The 18,879-nt window shown below is 42.0% G+C and overlaps 1 long non-coding RNA gene across 2 annotated transcripts in view; it reads right to left on the bottom strand.

The window, feature by feature from the left end:
- The window catches only part of LOC109552252 (uncharacterized), a 36,155-nt gene that overhangs the window by 2,217 nt on the left and 15,059 nt on the right, over positions 1-18,879 (bottom strand). Inside the window, exon 3 of one of the 2 annotated variants that reach the window (XR_012333485.1) lies at positions 15,003-15,552. The exons of the other annotated variant lie outside the window; for it this stretch is intronic. This is a non-coding gene — a long non-coding RNA (uncharacterized lncRNA). Of the gene's footprint in view, positions 1-15,002; positions 15,553-18,879 lie in introns of those variants that run through there. 2 annotated transcript variants of the gene reach the window in all.

Raw genomic sequence — 18,879 nt, 5'->3', positions numbered from 1 at the left:
GACTGCAAGAATTATCTGTTTGAAGCCCCTTAGATTTAGCAAATAAAACAGTTCTTTCTCCCTGGTCCAGAAGCTTTACTATGGGTAGACATGCACAGAACAGAAAGCCTGACAAAGTAGATAACCATTGTGCAACATTTTCCCTCCTCATTCAGTGGTGTGGTCACGCAAAAATCAAGTATTTATCCTCATTAAAATTGGGAGCATCCTGAAAAAGCAATCAAAGAGGCTGCTAGGAGTGTGTCCTGTTTAGATGAAGGTAAATCTAAACGTACACAGCAGAATCTTAGAACTCTGCAATCAGCTTCACTGTCCAGCTCTCATTTGAACCGCGGGTGTCAAGGAAACACAAACTAATCAGGGAAATCTTCCCTCACTATAGCATTTCAGAAGAGTCTGTACTTGGAAATCAGTGGTTCAGCTAAGTAACTAGCCTGTGTGCAAAATGTAGGCCCAAAATCTTGAGACTCAGACAGGCAGGACGCTTGTTCTTGAATCAGCAGCAGTGATGATTTTCACTTCACTGCAGCAAAACACAGAGCAGTGGGCATAGGTGCAGACGCAGAGAAGTTTAAAACAAGCTGCAGAGGACATTCAAGGTCATCTATAGTCCCACACGCCTGCTTTACAGTGAGAAACGAGGTCCAGGGAAGAGAAGTGAGTGCTCAAGGTCACTTGCAAAATAAGAACGTCTAGCATAATCTTGTTTAAAAGGAGAGAGAAAAAAAGAGCAACTACACTATTTTTTGATGTAGCAACCTCACTCTTAGAAATCTATCCCAAAGAAACAACGCTACAGTGCAAGAAAGCTTATTATAGCACAGTTGATAAATGAAGCCTCGGGGGAAAATATCCACATTAGATCAATAGTACGTCTAAAGCATGAAATGATTTTGTAGCCTTAAAAAGAACGGTTTAGAGCCATACAGTTGGCTTGGACAGGTACTCATGAGGTACTGAATGAGAACAGCAGATGCACTAAAGTGTATATAATATCATTCCTGCGTGTGTGTATGTGTGTTTGTGTGCGTGTGTGTTTTCCAGCATACACACTGGGTAGTATGTAGGATTACTGGTGGGCAGCATGGGCATTGATGTGAGTGGAGAGGAGAGAGGGTAAGAGGTAAACAAAAAAGGAAAAGAGAAGGAAAAGGCTGTACTGTAAAAAAAAAAAAAAAAAAGGTTTTAAATGGTTCTGAAGAACCTAGGGGCACGACAGGAATAAAGACACAGACGTAGAGAAGGGACTTGAGGACACAGGGAGGGGGAAGGGTAAGCTGGGACGAAGTGAGAGAGTGGCATGGACATATATACACTACCAAATGTAAAATAGCTAGCTAGTGGGAAGCAGCCGCATAGCAGAGGGAGATCAGCTAGGTGCTTTGTGACCACCTACAGGGGTGGGATAGGGAGGGTGGGAGGGAGATGCAAGAGGGAGGAGGTATGGGGATATATGTATATGTATAGCTGATTCACTGTGTTATATAGCAGAAACTGACACACCATTGTAAAGCAATTATACTCCAATAAAGATGTCTTAAAAATGGTTTTGATTGTCATATGTATAAATTTATGTTAAAAAGTGTATAAACAATTTTTAAAAGAAAAATAAATTCAGTACTAGAACCTACTGCTTTAACTAATGAGGATAGTCACCAAACGAGCTACTTTCATTAGGAAGTATTAAGCCTACATCTATCTGACTGTCTTTCTCTGAGGAGCAGAACTCAGAGAAATGAATTCAGTTAATTAAGGATCCGAGCTACCGATATTTGGCTAATCCTCCTTCCTAAAGTCCTGCTGTTTCTGCCTCCTAGCTCTGCTGAGCTGGAACCAGGGCCTAATGAAAACCTTTAGAGAACATAGTTTTGGAAAATATGATGATGTTCTGCTCCCCCCACCCCATCCTTGCAATGTCCATTAAACTATAAAATAATTTAAACTAAAACAACACTAAACTGAAATTTTTTCTGATTTCTACTTTTTCCATAATGACAACATTGATACTTTTCTGACCAACAACATATTCACTTCTTTCCCTTGCTCCCCGCCCCCCTTTTTTTAAATCATTCTTTTGGTAGCCCTGCTTTAATGGTTGCATATGTTTGGTAAAACGACCTAGTAATCACTTCCCAAGTTTAAGTCTTCTGCTCAAAGTTCCCAAACCCAAAGTTGGGGAAACCATCCTTGAAAGAGAGATCAGGTCCCAAATATATTCATTATTAGAAACAGAAGATTTCTAATACATGGGGTACAAGAGAATTGACATTTTATTAAATGTTAGCAAAGAAGAGTCTTTTTTTTGTTTCTTGAATGTCCCTGTTTCCCTTGGCCTTCTGTTGCTGTCCTAGTTAGCGGAGGAAAAAATGTGAGTTCAATGTCATGCAAACCTAGCAGGAATTCCCACAAGTAGAGCAGAATAGATGTTGGGAAGCTTTACTGTATAGGCAGCTGATGGAGTTAACTCAAGGCTACCGAGTCAAATCTGAGCAAGGTACAGAAAGACACGATGGTGAGGACAGTGGTCCAGAAAGTGGGACACTGAAAATTCGAGATCTTTCACATGAGTGGGAGCTGCCAGGCAGCATAGGTAGGTTTCTGGGCCTTATGATTTTGTCATTTGGTGGTGCTGTTGTAAATTGGGCTTAGGGGGCCATGGACATTGGCACCAAATTTGGTACTGTTAGCTCTAGTAATCTACAGCATTCACTACAGCATGAGGTCATATCAAACAACGACCTGGAAGAGTCCAGCTCAGTCTACTATCTTTGATAGACAACCCAGAGTTCGTTGATCATGATGGTAGTTGTCCCCGGGATGTCACCATTAGAGCCATGAGAGCTTAGAAATGACCCATGATATGTTTAAAAATAATCTCTTAGGGTTTGCATTCCATTGCAGAGTGTTTCTATGTTCCATCTAAACACATTCCTAGGTGGGGGTAACGTGATATGGTGAAAATAGGGCTTTAGAATTAGACGACTCAGGGGTTTGAATCCAAGTTCAGTTACTAGCTGTGTGTTCTTGGGCAGCTACTTCTCTGAGCCTCGCTTTCTTTTTCAGTAAAATAGGGCTTCTGTCGTAATTAAATGAGATTAAGCATTTGAAAGCGTCTAGTACAGTGCTTGGCACAGAGTAAGAGCTCTTCCTACCGTGAGACAGTGGGTTTTAGTGGGTTTGATTAACACTATTCCGCTAGCAATGTAACAAAATGACTCCTTCCTCGAGAGCTTAATATGACTGGATTTGTTGGCCAAATTTCATTCTCCCCATCTTTCTTGATGGGTCATGAGCTTTTTCTGGTGTCCTTTTCTGTTTTCTGAGCTTTCTCTGGTATCCTTTTTTGTTTGCTTTGCTTTTTGTTTTCTGTCTTGCTTAAAAAGGCCAGGCACAGTCATGACTCTGCCTTTGCATCTGCGGTATACTTTGCCTGAAATTCTCCTCCCTACAGAGTGAATTCCTAACTACACCTGTAGACTCATTGCCCAAATATCTCCTCTCAGAGGCTTTTTCTGAACGGAGTTAATAGCTCCACGCTCCATGCTTCTCTAGCACTAGTGTAGTATAATTATTTCCAAGTGTGCCTTTTCTTCTATAGAAGCCACTAGCCACATGCGGCTACATACGATTAAATTAATTAAAATCAAATGTAAGATTCCATACCTCAGTCATACTAACTACCCAATAGCTACTTGCACTGAACATTTACATCATTCCAGAACATTCTACTGGACAGTGCTGTTCTAAATTGTGAAGCCTTCAAAGGCAGAAGAACTTGATTTTTTTAAAGCCTCTGTATTTCTACTCGTACTGACATACAGTAGGCCCTTAGTATTTTGAATGAGTGACTTAAAAGTCATAGAATAACCTCTTGGTTTCTTATGTCACCTTACTGCATTCTCTAAATCATATTACTCTGCCTTTTTATTCTTTTTCATTTTGTTTTTCTGATTATAAAGACAATACATGCTCATTACAGAAAATTTGGAAAAGCCCAAAGAAGAACATACAATTATATATTCCCAACACCCCCAAATATATCCTATTAATATTTTGATGTAAGACCTTCTAGACTTTCATGTGTATAAAGGTATGGTTTTTGTTTTTATAAAATTGAGATCATGCTGTTCATAGTCTTTTTTTAAAATTTATTTTTGGCTACCTTGGGTCTTTGTTGCTGCCCACGGGCTTTCTCTAGTTGTGGAGAGCGGGGTCTACTCTTCATTGTGGTGCACAGGCTTCTCATTGTGGTGGCTTCTCTTGTGGAGCACAGGCTCTAGGCACACAGGCTTCAGTAGCTATGGCACGCGGGCTCAGTAGTTGTGGCGCACGGGCTTAGTTGCTCTGCGGCATGTGGGATCATCCCAGACCAGGGCTCGAACCCACATCCCCTGCATTGGCAGGCAGATTCTTAACCACTGCACCACCAGGTAAGTCCCCATAGTCTTTTGTAATCTGCCTTTTTTCACTTATATTGTTGAAATAGCTCTGCCCCACTGCCATGAAATCTACATTATTGTTTTTAATTGTTGCACAGATTTTCATGATATGAATACACCACAATTTAATAATTATTTTACATTTGAATTGTTTCCAATATTTATTATAAATACTACTGCATTACATATCTATCCATATATATCTTTGCTCACATCTGTAATTTGGATTCTTAGTGCAAATTCCTAAACATGGAATTATAAAGAAATTGCACATTTTTGAGAATTAGAGCCATCTTATTTGCACCAGTTTTGTTTTGTTGATGTTTGCCTCAAGACATAGAATGGAGCTGTGTATGAAGATGTAACCAAGCTCTGAGTACAGCGTGACAGTGTTCTGTGGTTTATTTCCATTCCTCTTCCCAGTGATACCCAGCAATCTGTGAATACCTCTGGTTATAGAAAGGCCATGGAAACATAAAGCCATAGTACGTTTCTATAAAGACTAAACCAGCTTTCTCTTTAGCATAAAGGAATTTTTAAATGGAAAGAATATTACTTGGCAAATACAAATATTTGTAATTGTCAATATGCACAATATTCAAATTTTGTAACTATTAGGACCAAACAAATAAGCCCATCTGTTTATACAGCATTTAACTAAATAGTTGTGAGAAATAATATAAACATCGTTAAAATGTGCAGGATTTGCGAATGCTTCCTCTGCAGTGGAAATGCGTGATGCAGGGCTCTCTCTGGTTTCTGCAGATTACATGGATGATGATATGTTTTTCCAAGTCATTAACTTGGGCACAGCTTTGGGGCCAAATGTGAAGCCTCATCCAAATCATTCTAAGAGTCGGGGCGATTGGTAGAGCTGACAAAGGAAACACCCTCTGTCATTCAGCACCGTGGGAGCATTTGGGGAGTGTGATTGCCTGTGGAGACTCATGGTTCAATGAATCCATTGTTTCAGGAAGGCCTGGTTTCACTGATACTAAGAGAGGAAGGTGAACTGTGCACCCACATGCGCTATTTATGTGACAATGTCAATGACATTTGCAGTGGGTTTTTTTTTCCCTTTAGAATGTCATTCTGCCTTTTTCTTCCCCCCTGCACCGTACAGTTTGCAGGATCTCAGTTCCCTGACCAGGGATGGAACCCGGACCACAGCAGTGGAAGAGCGGAATCCTAACCACTGGACCACCAGGGAGCTGCCCTATTCTGCCATATTTTTTGCATTAAAAAGTTTCTGTATATTACATTAGAGAAAAACATAAGCAAAAAAAATAAACATCATCCTACCAGAACTCTTTTGCTTGCAAGGGACAGAAACCCAATTCAACACTAGCTGAAGCTCAAGGTAACAAGTAATGGCTAGATCAGGGTCAGAGGGGAGCTGACCTCAAGGTGGGCTGGATCCCAGGATGCCCACAGCATGAGGACCCTCTCTCTGAGTCTTGGACTCTGTTGGTCCATCTGTCTCATGTTTTCAGACTCTCATGTTGTAGAAGTCATGCCACCAGAATTCTGGGCTTAATGCTCATGGATTATCATGCAAGCGGAAAGAGATAGCTACATCTCTACCTGAGTTTGGGAAGTCTGGGGAAAGGGCCAGACCCTGAGACAAGGCCTTTGATGCAGGTAGAGTATTTGGGAAAGGGTACCAGGGAAAACAGGTGAGGGAGCAAGGGAAGCTCAACAGATGGGAGAAGAGTCAACATAGTGTTAGTGAGTGAGATTCCACTGTGGGCAACTGGAGTTCAGGCCTGCGGGGTCCCTCAGAGGCAACACGTGGAACACAAGTCAGAATTCTCCCACCAGGGGACAGGGAAGCCAGAAGGTGATTTGTCCACAGACTCCCATCCCTAATTGGCTGAGAATGATCCCTGAGGGTGTTAATCCCCAGCTCTTGTGAGCACTCTGCACTTGGGCTGGCAAGTTTCTATAGCACTGGGAAAAACTCTCAGACAGAGAAACAGAGAGACATGGATGTCTGAGGTGGGAAGCTGTCAGTACCCCAGAAATTCTCCAGCACTACTGCCGACAGACTCAGATGGGACAAATCAGTGTGGATGGGGCATCATAACGGCACCTTAGCTTGTTCCCCACTGAGACCAATCACACAGGACACTGATTGGTCCAGGCTTGTGTCCATTTCTTAGGCACAGTGGGGCAGCGTGCCATGAGTGGAAGCTCCATCCAAAGCACGTGGAGGGGGAAGAAATTTCCCAAAGCAAAGGGGGAGGTAGTCAATTACAGATATCAGAATATGTGCAGGAGAGATGATGGACATCATCATAATTATAAAAGATATTCACTTCCAAACTTTAATTCTGTTATAGGGTTATAACCATTGAATGTTTTGGTAAATATCCTTCCAGATTATATCTATTTTTAAAATTTTATTTATTTATTTTTGGCTGCATTGGGTCTTCATTGCCGCATGCAGGGTTTCTCTAGTTGTGGCGAGCGGGGGCTACTCTTTGTTGCGGTACGCGGCTTCTTATTGCAGTGGCTTCTCCTGTCGCGGAGCACAGGCTCTAGGTGTGCAGGCTCAGTAGCTGTGGTGCGTGGGCTCAGTAGTTGTGGTGCATGGGCTTAGTTGCTCTGCAGCATGTGAGATCTTCCCAGACCAGGGCTCGAACCCGTGTCTCCTGCATTGGCAGGCGGATTCTTAACCACTGTGCCACCAGGAAAGCCCCAGATTATATCTATTTATACATTTTTCCTTCCAAACTGGAAACATGCCATCTATGTATACTTTCACTTTTTTCTTAATAATATGTAATCACTTCAATATATAGTGAACACTTCATATGAATATATTGTAGAAATATATCAAATATATCAGTCAATATATTTAAAATTTTTTGTGCTAAATTATTTGATTAAAAGTGGACTGGGGGGACTTCTCTGGTGGTGCAGTGGTTAAGACTCCGAGCTCCCAATTCAGGGGGCCCAGGTTCAATCCCTGGTCGGGGAACTAGATCCCACATGCATGCCACAACTAAGAGTTCACATGCCGCAACTAAGGAGCTGGTGAGTCGCAACTAAGGAGCTCGCAAGCTGCAACTAAGGAGCCTACCGGCAGCAACTAAGAAGCACACATACCACAACTAAGAAGCAGGCGAGCCACAACTAAGGAGCCTGCCTGCCACAACTAAGACCTGGCACAACCAAATTAAAAAAAAAAAAAGTGGACTGGGAAGATGAATATACAAAATCCCCAGTAGCCTCTCTTCCCAGAGGAAAAAGTGTTAGTGGTAGAATTGCAGGCATCAGAGGAAGCAATGTTAAAAAGAGTACCAATTTTGGAGTCATAGGGCTTGGGGTTTGAATTCTAGTTCTTATTACTAGGTATTTGACCTTGGTCAATGTATTTAATCTTACAAAACCTCATATCTTAACTTACACGTAGTAAATGCTAAACAAAATAGCAGCTCTTACTCTTATCGTCTGTAAAATAAGGACCATCACACCTTACTGACAGCATTGTTATAGACTTGAATTAGGTCATGCAGGTAATATGCCCAGGAGAGAGCCAGAGACATAGTAGGTGCTTAATTAATGATAATGTGTTGCTGTGATCCCTTAACCTTATTTTAAGGCAGACTTTCCTGCCAGGCAAAGATTTGGGGCCTTATGTCAAAAGAACCTCCCAAACTCAACCATCTTTACTTGGCCACCAACCCCCCTGAAATTCCACCAATTCTAAGTCCATTTAGTATCATAACCAAGTTTTTTTTAATTTCACATGCTCCTAGAACAACTAATTACACATTTACATCCTGGTATAAACTTTATTATATGGCTTTCCTCCTTACGCCTAGTTGACACATGAAGTATCCTTAAAGGAAAACCCTAGTTAGCAAAGATAGGAGTAGATAGACAGTGTTGTACCATAAGCTATTGTAGTGGAGGCCCCCAACAGTAGACAAATGCATGCTGCCAGAAGAGAACATGATGATTCTGGACCTGGGAGCTGTCAGAAGAGAGGTATCAGGAGGTGTAAAGATGCCTGAGAAAGGTAAACTTTCTCTCTTGTTTTTCAACTACTTTCAATCATCACTCCCCTAGAATCACTAATAAGAATGAATGAATTTGTTCCAATTGAACTGAGTTCCAATTTCCCATCTTTTTCCCTGGCTGTAGATGGATATGCTCTAAATTAGGTATCAGATACCTTGAGTCTAGAACCAGTGAATTGTGCAGGCTTGGATAATTTACTAGCTTCTCTGAGACTCACTTTCTGCAGTTGTAAGGAGATAATAAATCTTGCTGTGCCTAACTCTCAAAGCTGAGGTGAAGATCAAATAAGATAATGGAACGGAGAGAGCTAGGTGGCTGTAAAATACCATGCAATCACGGGAGCTTGAACCTCTATATTCCAATATTCATGGGCCTGATACCCACACATCTGGGCTGAATCATACAGGGGTGTGTGTGTGTGTGTGTTGCAGGAGGAGGGTGTTTCTTAAAGAGGAGCATAATCAAGGTCACTTACCTAAGGAAGGGACAGTCCCAGAATGAGAAAAAGATGCCATGAGCCAGATAAGGCAATCTGCTAGCTGTAGTCCCCACTCTTAGTTCTCTTCTTTTCCCATAATAATTAAGTTTAGCTGGGCACATGGCAACCCTGTTAACAATGATGCATCCAAGCCTTTCTTACAGCTCGATGAGCCCTTGTCACTAACTTCTGGCCAAATAGGACATAAGCTGATGATGTGTGACCTCAGGGTCTTCTCTTAAAATCTTGAGCATATGCTCTCCCTCCCTGCTAGTTAAGAGATGAAGAGCCACCACTTTGTACCTACAAGGAAGAGCCACATGTTAAGAATGGCAGGGCAGCCTATCAACCTAGCACCTCTTATCTCTCTGCTATGACATTAAGACAAATAAGTTCTTATCTGGTTTAAGCTGATGACATTTGGGGCTGTTTGTTACAGCAGCTCAGCCTTTACCCTAACTAACACACTGGACATTCCACACAACATCAACCTGAGCCTGCCCCAGGTGGGAGCAAAAGTCTTTTGTCAAACTGAGGCAGTGCCCATGCAACCGACTAAAGGATTCCTTGCCTCCTTGACTTACTGGAAGACCAATGAGCCATTTTCTGGAAAGCCATATCTGTCAGCCCAGCCTGCCAAAGTCACGTACACGAGGCAAGCATGGTCTGTCTCAGATTGAAAGCAGAGCGTGAGTCACCACCACTACTCCTTTATTCTGTGCTGCCGTTGAGCTAGGCTTCCAGAGGCAGAGCAGCATATTTGTTCATTAGTTGTACCCCACCCATAATGATAACGGGTCTTTGCATGTTTGCTAGGATCCAGACTCTGAGTTTGGTACTTTATATCCATAGCCTTAGGGTACATGGTATTTTTTAGACCAAGAAACAGTCTCAGAGAGGTTGAGTGAGTTCCCTGAAGAAACACAGCCTAGGTGATGTCAAGGCAGATTGGACTCATTCTACAGCCTGTGCTTCCTCCACTCCATGCACTGCCTTCAAATAAACTGCCTACTTCAAAACACGGTTTAATGTTGCTTAGCAAAGCTGGCATCTGCCTACTGAGATGAGAATCCAAGGGCCTGGAAGTCTTTCCCCACCACCATTCACTACCTGCTGCCCACTCTCTGGGCTTTCATCCTTTCTGAGGGTTTTAATCTTTGTGAGCATGTGTGCCTGTGCAAGCATGAATGTGTGTACTGGATGCTTTGAGATCTGATGAAAGCTCTGGAAACATCCACATCGTTAAGCTCCCCGCCCCACCAAATATGTTGGACTCCTAAGCCTCAGTACCTCAGAATGCGGTCTTACTTGGAGACAGAGTCTTTAACAGAGACGATCAAGTTAAAATGAGGGTGGCCCTAGTCCAATATGACCTGTGTCCTTATAAAAAGGAGAAATTGGGGACTTCCCTGGTGGTCCAGGGGTAAAGAATCTACTTTGCAATGCAGGGGGCACGGGTTTGATCCCTGGTCAGGAAACTAAGATCCCACATGCCGTGGGGCAACTAAGCCTGCGCGCCACAACTACTGAGCTTGCGTGCCTCAACTAGAGCCCGCGTGCCTCAAACTACAGAGCCCTCGCACTCTGGAAGCCACGTGTCACAACTACAGAGCCCACGCACCCTGGAGACCGCATGCCACAACTAGAGAAGAGAAAACTCGCACACTACAACTAGAGAGAAGCCCGCTCACCTCAACGAAAGATCGCGTGTACCGCAACTAAGACCCCACACAGCCAAAAATAAAATAAATAAATAATAAATGAATCCCTTTTTTTTAGAAAAAAGGAGAAATTGGACACGTAGACAGACACACATAGAGGGACAATGCTGTGAGAGACGTAGAGAAGACAGCCATCCACAGGCCAGAGGGAGGCTTGGAACAGATTCTTCCACCCAGCCTGCGATACTATGTTACTGCTGTCCTGGGAAACGAATAAACAACTAACTAGATGCACATACACACCAAATTTCACACACAAATTCTGGGAATTTATAATTTACCCCAGAACATCCACAGACCCCTACTGAAGGACCCTTGCAAAGTTCTATTTCCTGAAAGCCTTCCAATGCCCATAATAATGATAATTCTAACAAAAACAAACAAACAAAAGGCATTTAGGTCCCACCTGGATAATCCAGGATAATCTCACCATCTCAAAATTCCTAATCACATCAGCAAAGCTCTCTCTTTCTCTTTCTCTCTCATCATATGATAACATTCATAGGTTACAGGAACTGGGACAGGGATATCTTTTGTAGGGGAGCATTATTCAGCCTATTGTTACCTGTCCTCTGGGCCCCAAAGATTCATTTCTCTCCCACAGGCAAAATACATTCACCACATCCCTACATTCTCTCAAATTTCAACCCATTAAAGCATCAACCTGTCCAAAAATCTCATCTAAATATCAGCTCAAAAGTCCCAAATCTCATCACTTAAATCATCTAAATCAAGCGGAGGTGAGACTCTGTAGGATAACATCCTAGGCCAAAATCCCCCTCTACCTGTGAACCTATGAAATTAGAAAACCAGTTATCTGCTTCCAGAATACAATGGTGGGATGGGCAGTTACAAACATTCCCATTCCAAAGGGAGAAAATGTAAAGAAGAAAGAGGTCACCCTTGCAAAATTTCAAAACCCAAGGGGCAAATTCCATTAGGTTTCAAGGCTTGTGGATGCTTCTTTAGATTGGAGGACTTGAGGCAGATGCTATTATTATATTCACTTTACAGATAAGAAAAAGGAGGTGAAGAAACTGCAGAAGATCATACAGCTAGTGAGAGGCAGTTGAGGGTGATGTTCCCAGCAGTCTGACTGCACCGTCTACCTCCACAGAGGTTCTCTGCATTTACAGGGGCTCCGGGAAAGGTATAGGGGATTTGGTTGTTTTTGCAAATTAAAAAGACCTGCCTAATTACGTAGTCTTTAAAAATATTTCTGGAGCAAGCAAGCAAAAGTACAGGTGCCAGCTGTACTTTTTACCTCCTGCCTACACTCTTTGGTTACCCTTTTGATCAAAACCAGGCTTCTCAAATCATAAGAACTTGAATGGGAGACCCCTGACAAAATGTAGGTAGTTTCGCGGTGGGTCCAGAAACCCTTCCCATACTGGTCATGCATGCTATGTAAATTCTCAGGCTGGTTGAGATTGTAGGCTTTGGAGTCAGACCTAGTTTGAGGTCTTAGCCTCTCCATGTATTAGCTCCATGACCTCAGGTAAGTTATTTTTAACCTCTCTTAACTTTAGTTTCCTTTTTTGAAAATGAGGTGATAATGGAACCCACCTCTGGGTTTGCTGGGAGTGAATGAAGTATGATATATAAAGTACTTAGCACAATCCTTAATCAAGGTGAGCTGTTGTTAATATTATTATTGTCATTGTTATTTCTCTGTTATGGAGTGATCTCTGGAGCTGACATCCTCCCACAAAGGTAGTTTAAAGTCTTTGATCCAGAGGCTACAAATATTTTTAAATACATTAAAAAATATATCCCTTGTGTGGCTTTAACATTGTGTTATCCAAAGTATCAAATTCCTGTGTCCTTTTCCCATTTTTCTTGAAAAATAATATGTGGGAATAGTAAATAAATTCAATTTTCATCCTTTTAGATCTCACTAAAGTGTGTTCTTTTCCCCCTTTCTCTTCTCTTTCCCTTGGTTCTATGTGTGATGAGGAAAAAATCCTTTAGTGAAGAAAAAGTAGATTTGTAAACCAGTTTTCCAATTACTGAGCTGCAAAGAAAGAAGCCATAATGGCTCAAGGTGAATGGAAAAGAAAGAGATAAAGTAAATTATCATGAAGGGCAATAATAGAAGCCTTTCTGAAGACCCAGCAAGTATTTTCCCTGTCACTTGTCAGCAGACATGAGGGAATAAAACTGCACACGCACCAGAAAATATTTGTATGCAATCATGCTTGTGCTAGGTTTCCCTTCTCTACTTTTACACAAATACACACGCTTGCACATGTAGCACGCACACACGCTACAAAGAATAGCTTTGTCATGAGGTTCCAGCCCAAGTGAAGAATAAGGATGAGCCGAAAGTCCAGAGAGTAGAAGTTGCCCTGCTAACAGTGTGAGTGACAAGAGAAAAAGCATTGTAATTCAAACTGAAACAAGAAAGATACTGGGGAAACGATTATCTGGAATCAGGGTGCTTTGATTCATTGTTATCTCCTACGTTCTACCTTTGATTACAGGCTTCATCTCAAGAAGGCCAGATTTGGACCAGGACAAGGCAAAATGCTACAGCCCAGCACTGACTGTTGAGTATCTCTTGGCTGATCTAGTGATTTTTTTTCTTGATTGAGTGAAGCTGGATACCCAGGGGCTTTATGAGCACATGGGTATTTGTCCTTTGAGCCAACTATGGGAATTTTTCCTGTAGTAGCCTTCTAGAACTCACTAAGTTGCTGATCTGTAACTCCTTCCCTGGCTTCATGTGAAAAAAGCCATCCCAACTGGGTTAATGTTTGACTTGGTTTACTCTTCATATACTGTTCACATTGTGTGACATATGTTTATCTATTCAGTAAATATTTAGTGGGCAGTATCTCTAGGCCAGGTATCCCTGGGAATGCAATAAACTTGACAGATGCACCTCTGCATTCATTAACCTTATTCATACAATGAATGAAATTCATTCATTAATCTATCAGGGACAGGACTATTAGGCTATTGTAACAGAGAATGATGAAGCTTGTATTAACAACAGCAAATATTCATTGAATGATTATCAGGAGCCAGATACAAAGTACATTACATACATTAACTCAATAAACCCTTACGACAATTAGATGAGGTTAGTAATAGTCTCACACCCCATTTAATAGATAGGAAACTGAGGCACAGAGAGGGTAAATGACTTGTCCAAGGTTACCAACTAGTAGGTAGTAGAGCTAGGCTATGAACCTAGACAGTCTGGCTTCAGAGCTGGTGTTTTTTGCCATTATGTTAATACTTAAAGAAGCTCTAGTACATAGGGTTAGGGAACAGAGTTTTTAAGTCTGGTCTAGGTAGTGACTTTGCTGAGTCCTGTAGGGTGAGAAGGATTTAGTTTGGGAAGGTAGATAATGTCCAGCATAAATGCTTTCAGCTTCAAGAAATGCCCAGTGAACAGTGGCATAAACAAAGAGGGAGTTATTTCTTGACATAACAAAATGTCTGGTGGTAACTGGTTTCTAGCATTGGTGCAGAGGCTCTATGAAGTCTGGGTTCCAGTCAGCATCCCTTTCCTTTCTCCTACTGGTCTACAGTAGGAGTTCTGGGGAAGAAAGCTAGGGGACCATGGGGTTGAGAGTTTTGACTGGCATACCTGCCTCTTATCAGGAAGGGAAAAACTTTCCATATGTTCCATAGTGACTTCCTCTTACAAATAATTACCCAGAACTAGGGTATATGTCTACCTCTAGACTAGGGCTAAGGCTCACCTTCCCTGAGACCAAGGGATTTCTAGGATTCTGCAGGCAAAAATAAAAGAGTGAGTTTTGAGTAGGCAGCCAACAGAGTCTGCCAGAGGGAATCCAATGTGCAAAAACTTGGCAGAAAAGCAGAGCATGACAAAAATGAGGGGTGGCAGGAGGCTCAGTAAGGCTGGAGACAAGCTTGACAGTTGGCAAGAGGTGAATCTGGAAAGGCAAGAGTCCAGAGCAAGAAGGGCCATGTATGCCATCCTAAGGAGTTTACACTTTGTCCTGTAGACAAAGGGGAATCAATAAAGGATTTTAGACAGGGCCATGGGCTGAGATGACTTGTTTAGAGAGATCATTCTGGAAGCTCAGTGAAGACTATTTGAAGGAAACAAGAAAGAAGAGAGGCACTTCCCTGGTGGCGCAGTGGTTGAGAGTCTGCCTGCCGATGCAGGGGACGCGGGTTCGTGCCCTGGTCCGGGAAGATCCCATGTGCCGCGGAACGGCTGAGCCCGTGAGCCATGGCCACTGGGCCTGCGCGTCCAGAGCCTGTGCTCCGCAACGGGAGAGGCCACAGCAGTAAGAGGCCCGTGTACCGCAAAAAAAAAAAAAAAAAAAAAGAAAGAAAGAAGAGAGGCAGGGACACTAGTTCAGAAGCTGCTGTAATGGTCCAAGAGAGAGATGGTGTCCTGAGCTCTTGCAGGGGCATGGCAATGGAGAGAGGTGGACCGCCATATTTAGGAGGTAGAATCAAAGATGATGATTGGATTTGGGAGTGATGGCCCGAGCAGCACGATGAGTACTACTGATGAATATTGCCTGCATGTCCACTAGTGAAAACAGCAGTCATGAAAAGACAAGATTGCTGAAACCACGCCTTGGGATTCAAGTCCACGATCGTGAGTTGACATTCACTACAGAAGGAAATCCACAAAGTCCGTTCCTTTTTTTAAATTTGAATTTTATTTCTATCTGTTATACATATACGTAGGTCACACTGAATGTTTCTACAAGGCTTACAAGAAGCAGCTGCAAGCCTTTACTCCAACTCACCCCACTGCCCTCCAGAGAACATATTAGCTTCCCTAATGATATCACTTTTGCTTCTTGCATTCATCCATCTGTGAGCCTTCAATCCTCCTGGTCCGGTGTGGACTGGTTATTCTCTAAGTCTGTGGATCAGTTAGCTGTTTCTGCATAATAAATCGCCCAAGCATTTAGTGGTTAAAAACAACAATCATTTATTTAGCTCACAATTCTGCAGGTTGGCATTTGGGGCTGAATTCAGCTGGATGGTCCTCCTGGTCTCGGCAGGACTTCCTCAGGCATCTGCAGTTAACTGCATCTGTGCCTGGGGAGGGGATGGGTAGCTGGCTACTGGATGGCATGCCTCATGGTCTCTTATCCTCCAGCAGGTTAGACAAGACTTCATGATGGAAATAAGGATCCAAGAGAGAGAAAGGAAATATGCAAGGCTTCTTGAGGCTAGGATTGGAGCTGGCTCACCATGACTCCCATCATATTTTATTGGCCAAACATGTCACAAGGCCAGAATCAAGGAGAACAGAAATAGACTCCACGTCTTGATGGAAGAATCTGAAAAGTCACTTTGCAAAGAACATGGATACAGGAAGGTCACGAACTGGGGCTATCAGTTCAAGCAAGCCACCAGTCTGACGCATAGCTATTGCCCTGGAATCTCCTCTCACTATCATCCTTGGAGTTTTTACTTTTTATCCTGTGTTGGATCCCCTGTATATCAGTCAGGCTTTAGAAACCATGCCAGCTATTTTAACTGCGTGTGCTGGGGGTGAAGGAGGTGACATAGCTGGTGCTGGTATCTCTAAAGGGCCCAGAAAAGTTGCTTCTGCAAGTGTTGAGAAAACTGCAGACTGGACTCAACTGTTGCTACAGGAAGGAGCTGTTTCTGTGGGGTGAAGGGTTGCCAGTGTGATGCTCTCAGGAACCACAAGTAGACAGGAATCCAACAGGAAGGAGAAAGTCCCTTCTCCCTTCTCCAGCCCTCCTGTCGCCCTCTAGCAATCTCTCCCCATTAGAGAGCTTAACAGGGGGCCAGCGGGCCAAGGTGAAAGGGATTTTTAGAGTCTTGGCCTCAGCATCACACAGCAGAGTATAGAAGTGTAGGTTTGCAGCTAACGGGCAATTAGCTAATAACTGGCACACCTTTGCTCTGATTTCTATGTCTTCCTCATTTCTCCCAAAGGAAGAATGCATGTAAGGTATATTTCTCCAGATCTTTAATGTCTAAAATATCCTTAGCCTTCCATCACAATTATAGTTTGGCTGAGCGTGGCACTCTGGTATGAAATTCATTTCCACTCATCACTTTTTTTTTTTACCCTCTTAACATTTATTGAAGTGCATAACACAGCATTGTTAACTATACTCATTATGTTGTACAGTAGATGTCTAGAACTTACGCATCTTGTATAACAAAAACTTTATGTAACAGTATTTTTTAATGTCTTTATTGGAGTATAATTGCTTTACAATGTTGTGTTAGTTTCTGCTGTAAAACAAAGTGAATCAGCTATATGTATACATACATCCCCATATCCCCTCCCTCTTGTGTCTCCCTCCCACCCTCCCTAACCCACCACTCTAGGTGGTCACAAAGCAACAAGCTGATCTCCATGTCCTATGCAGCTGCTTCCCACTAGCTACCTATTTTACATTTGGTAGTCTATATATGTCAATGTTACTCTCTCACTTCGTCCCAGCTTACCCTTCCCCCCACCCCGTTTCCTCAACTCCATTCCCTACGTCTGTGTCTTTATTCCCGTCCTGCCCCAAGGTTCATCAGAACCATTATTTTTTAGATTCCATATATATGTGTTAGCATACGGTATTTTTCTTTCTGACTTACGTCACTCTGTATGACAGACTCTAGGTCCATCCACCTCACTACAAATAACTCAATTTCGTTTCTTTTTATGTCTGAGTAGTATTCCATTGTATATATGTGTCACATCTTCTCTATCCATTCATCTGTAGATGGACACTTAGGTTGCTTCCATGTCCTGGCTATTGTAAACAGTGCTGCAATGAACATTGTGGTACATGCTTCTTTTTGAATTATGGTTTTCTTAGGGTATATGCCCAGTAGTGGGAATGTTGGGTCATATGGTAGTTCGATTTTTAGTTTTTTAAGGAACCTCCATACTGTTCTCCATAGTGGCTGTATCAATTTACATTCCCACCAACAGTGCAAGAGGGTTCCCTTTTCTCCACACTCTCTCCAGCATTTACTATTAGTAGATTTTTTGATGATGGCCATTCTGATCGGTGTTAGGTGATACCTCATTGTAGTTTTGATCTGCATTTCTCTAATGATTAGTGATGTTGAGCATCCTTTCATGTGTTTGTTGGCAGTCTGTATATCTTCTTTGGAGAAATGTCTATTTAGGTCTTCTGCCCATTTTTGGATTGGGTTGTTTGTTTTTTGAAATTGAGCTGCATGAGATGCTTGTATATTTTGGAGATTAATCCTTTGTCAGTTGCTTCGTTTGCAAAAACTTTCTCCCATTCTGGGGGTTGTCTTTTCACCTTGTTTATGGTTTCCTTTGCTGTGCAAAAGCTTTGAAGTTTCATTAGGTCCCATTTGTTTATTTTTGTTTTTATTTCCATGTCTCTAGGAGGTGGGTCAAAAAGGATCTTGCTGTGATTTATGTCAAAGAGTGTTCTGCCTATGTTTTCCTCTAAGGGTTTTATAGTGTCTGGCCTTACATTTAGGTCTTTAATCCATTTTGAGTTTATTTTTGTGTATGGTGTCAGGGAGTGCTCTAATTTCATTCTTTTACATGTAGCTGTCCAGATTTCCCAGCACCACTTATTGAAGAGGCTGTCTTTCCTCCGTTTTATATTCTTGCCTCCTTTATCAAAAATAAGGTGACCATATGTGTATGGGTTTATCTCTGGGCTTTGAATCCTGTTCCATTGATCTATATTTCTGTTTTCATGCCAGTCTTTCATACGGTCTTCATTACTGTAGCTTTGTAGTATAGTCTAAAGTCCAGGAGCCTGATTCCTCCAGCTCCGTTTTTCTTTCTCAAGATTGCTTTGGCTATTCGGGGTCTTTTGTGTTTCCATATAAATTGTGAAATTTTTTGTTCTAGTTTTGTGAAAAATGCCATTGGTAGTTTGATAGGGATTGCATTGAATCTGTATATTGCTTTGGGTAGTATAGTCATTTTCACAATGTTGATTCTTCCCATCCAAGAATATGGATTTATATCAATACAATCCTACCTTAAGAAACAGGAAACATCTCGAATAAACAACCTAACCTTGCACCTAAAGCAAGTAGAGAAAGAAGAACAAAAAAACCCCAAAGTTAGCAGAAGGAAAGAAATCATAAAAATCAGATCAGAAATAAATGAAAAAGAAATGAAGGAAACGATAGCAAAGATCAATAAAACTAAAAGCTGGTTCTTTGAGAAGATAAACAAAATTGATAAACCATTAGCCAGACTCATCAAGAAAAAAAGGGAGAATACCCA

Source organism: Tursiops truncatus, chromosome 8 (genome assembly GCF_011762595.2).
Source record: "Tursiops truncatus isolate mTurTru1 chromosome 8, mTurTru1.mat.Y, whole genome shotgun sequence".
NCBI classification, from domain to species: Eukaryota; Metazoa; Chordata; class Mammalia; order Artiodactyla; family Delphinidae; genus Tursiops; species Tursiops truncatus.
Note: the sequence above shows the minus strand (reverse complement) of the source record. Positions and strands in the feature narration are given on the sequence as shown.